This window comes from Tupaia chinensis, unplaced genomic scaffold, assembly GCF_000334495.1.
Source record: "Tupaia chinensis unplaced genomic scaffold, TupChi_1.0 Scaffold000407_4, whole genome shotgun sequence".
In the NCBI taxonomy this organism is placed as follows: Eukaryota; Metazoa; Chordata; class Mammalia; order Scandentia; family Tupaiidae; genus Tupaia; species Tupaia belangeri.
In genome coordinates, this window is record NW_006159912.1 from 493,962 (window position 1) to 497,677 (window position 3,716).

Genomic DNA, 3,716 nt, shown 5'->3' on the forward strand with positions numbered 1-3,716 from the left:
AGGTTTACTTGTCTGATGCTCAGTTTCCTCATCCAAAGAGGGGATGTAAAGAATACCTCACTGTTTGTATTGTGAGCATGAAGAGAAAGCCAACATGGAAAGTACCTCCAACAATGTATAGAGTGCAAAATAGTACTGTTCTTTTCTCCTTGGCTTTTTGACTAAGATCAAGTGTAGTAAAAAATAGAAGCTGTTCTCCTTTTGTTTGTTCGTTTTGCTTTTTGTTTTTGCTATCGGGCACATGCACTCACCAGAGAGAGAGAGATTCTCCCCAGTGGAGATGGTCATGCCATTCCTTTTTTCTCCCATCTCCTCTTGTGATTTTGGGCACACAAGCACATGCACCCAGCATGTATTTCAAACCACCAGGTCCAGTACTTGAACCACTATGTTGGCCATGTGGTATCTAGCCACCTTAAACATCACGCCACTGACTGGCCCAATAGTAGCCATTCTTACTGAGGAGAATCCTAAACTGATGGGAGGGCATCCAGCTGCAGGTAGTGTCTACTCTACCTAGGTCAGGGAAGGGATCATTGGTTTTGAAAATGGACAGAAGTTCCATTTATGCTTACAAATAATTTGTGAATAAGAGTTTGACTTTACACTGCACTCAACAGGATAAGGCAAATGATCCTACCTTTCCTATCTGTACCAACTTTCCAGAGTGGAAAAGAAAAGAACTCAACAAAAAATTGAGATGAACAAAATAGGAGCACGGAGACAAATGCCAGGAAGCTCTAATAGCTCACTGGTTCATTTACTGATGATTCCATCTAGTGTGTGAAAGTAGGTGTCTAAGAAATTGAGATTATTGGTATATAAGACTAAAAGCGAGGCTCTCGTTTTTTTCATGTTTTTGCCAGTGAGTGTGTGTACTCACCAGAGAGAGACAGAGACAGTGAGAGGGAAAGTGAGAAATCACCCCATGGAGGGCTGGCCATGTTGTAATCCCTTCTCCATTCTTTCTCTAGGATTTTGGGCAAGCATGCACATGTGCCTGGTGTGATTTTCAAGCCTCCAGGTCCAGGACTTGAACTGTGGCTGGCCAAGTGGAAGGCCAGGGATTTAACTACCTACTGGCCCCCAGGCTTGCATTTTGTGGCACACCAAGTAGGTCTGCCTTTTCAGGCCACCAGCATCCCTTACTTGGGGTTTGGGCACACAGAGCAGACATCTGGTCCATATTCCTACCTAATGTGGAAAGGCCTGCTGCTTTGTCCATTCAGCCTCTTCTTAAATGTAGCTGAGGGTGGCGAACTCACCACTCCAGAAGACAGCCCAATCCTCAGTTGGAATTCTTGAATCTCTACACATCTTTTAAATGTGTGTAGCAGATGCTGTTGGTTCTTACCCAAGACCTACAGGACTTTTTTATATTTCCATATACTTCCAAAGGCTAGCACCTGCATCTTCTGGTTTACCCTTGGGCTGCTGAATCCTAACGTGTCCACTAACATAACAGTGTCTGGTATAGGGGGCTGGCTCTGTTATGTGGTGGTAATGTACCAGTCAAGAGAAACTGGGCTTCACATGGTGACTGCAATTTCAATCCCCAGCCTGGTTGGTTTGAGGATATGGGACACCTGCACAGGGGTTCAGGATCTCATAGTCTGGAGGACTAGAGGAGACAGAGCATACTATGACCTGATAAAAAATGCTCCTCTCTCTCACCCTCTTCCCATATATACATGTGCATGAACAAAGAAAAAAAAAAAACGTATGTGCCTGATATATAAACACCTAGTCCTTGCCCCTTGGGTGGAATAAGTCTGGGATGCACTTTACACCAATTCCCCAACTTCACTGGGGCAATAGGCTTCAGTCACCCACAGTGGTAGCCAGCTTAACTTCCTCTTCATGGGCTGCCTTCCCTCTATATGTTACCCCTACACCTTCTGCTGCCCCCACACTTCCCACATAAACTCAGTTCTTGTCTCAGGTCTTCTTCGATTAATAGGTTGAGGAACTGTGAGTGGACCCAACTAAGACAACATCCAAATTGACACCAATGGGCTTTGGTTCATTCAGAGTTGGTCTTATAGTCTCCATGGCACAGTTCTTCGAATGATCTAAGTCATTTCTTGAGTTTTCATCTTCTCTAGGCTAAACATTTCCATTTCTTTCACTCATTGTTACTATACCAGGTAGGCTTGAGCCAGTCCTGGAACATTACAGAAGTTTCTGAGAAGGAAATGGCAAAATGTATTTTTAAATCATGATGATCCTTGTATCCTGGCTTGCCCAGGTCTAAGGGGGGAACCACAGTCTCAGTGCCAGCAGACAGCTGTAAAATTTAGAGAGTCACAGTACCATAGTGGTAAGATAGAACAAACTTTCATGGTGAATGCTGTTTGTTTTATGATGAAGAACCATGGGGCTAATGTCAATGTTCATATAAAAAATACAGAGACTGAAGTCTATGTTAGGGAAGAGAAGTCCTCGCAAGATTCTGTTTATGTATCTGTTCCCAAAATGATCCGTTAGTCAAACCAAGAGGAGAGAACTGGAGTCTGTTTTGATAATCAGCATCTTTCAAAGAGTTAAGTTGCAAGCATGTGATTTTCAAAAGTTTGCCAGAGGATACATCCACTGGGATTGTTTTATTGTTGTGTTGTTGTTTTATTGCCAGAGGGCATGTGTGCTGGCTAGAGAGAGGCAAAGAAACAGAAAGACAGAAAGAGAGGAGGAAGCATCCTCCCATGCAACACGGTCATTCATTCCACAATCTCTGCTCCTCCATCTCTCCATCCTGTTGGGATTTTAAAGACAGAAAGAGAGGAGGAAGCATCCTCCCATGCAACACGGTCATTCATTCCACAATCCCTGCTCCTCCATCTCTCCATCCTATTGGGATTTTGGGCACACACACACAGGCTCAGCATGTTTTTCAAGCTGCTGGGCTGGGATTTGAATAGTGTGGTTGGCCATGTGGGATCTGGCTTTTTTAACCACAAAGCCATTAGGCCTGCTCATGAGAGCATATGATTTGAAGCCAAGAAAATCTAGATTCATGTCTTGGCTCTGTCACTGCTCTGAGTGACCTTAGACAGATTGCCTATGCCTTTGCTTCTTTACCCATGAACTTGTAGACAGCTGAGAAGAAGATAATGTAATGACCTTAAAACATTTAGCAAGAGTAACAATAGTTCCGACACATTTGAAATACATGGTACATGTGCCATAGAGCAACACTTGCAGATATTCCTCAGCGAAGGCACAGGGAATTCAGTCTTCTAAGCTCAATGCAAAGCTCCAAGACAGATGCCTTGAAAATTAAGAGATGCACTTGACCATTTTCATTCACTGGGAGTGCCTCAGAGGCATCCAGTGAATGTCACTGTGGTAGACAGTGAGGGTCACCAAAGTGACCAGAACCCTAGGCTAGGAGAAGCAGTAAGATGTGGGTTTTACACACATTAACAAGATAGAAAATGAAAGGAAAACCAAGAGAGAAGCATTTGGGTAACAACTGCAGGGGCCCAGAAGCAAGGAGAACAAGGGTGTCAAGGTGACAGCCCAAATCAACTTCAGCCTTGAAGAATGGACTAGGATAAATAGAGACAGAGAGTCAAGTGTGTTTGAGGAACAGAGAGCTCAGCCACCCAAGGACCCTGATCTTGTGACTATACGTAGGGGTTGGGAGTAAGATTAGAAATCACCTGGGGAAGGTGGGCTGAGAACAGCTTTTCTCCTCCTCCCTCAAGGCAGGGAAA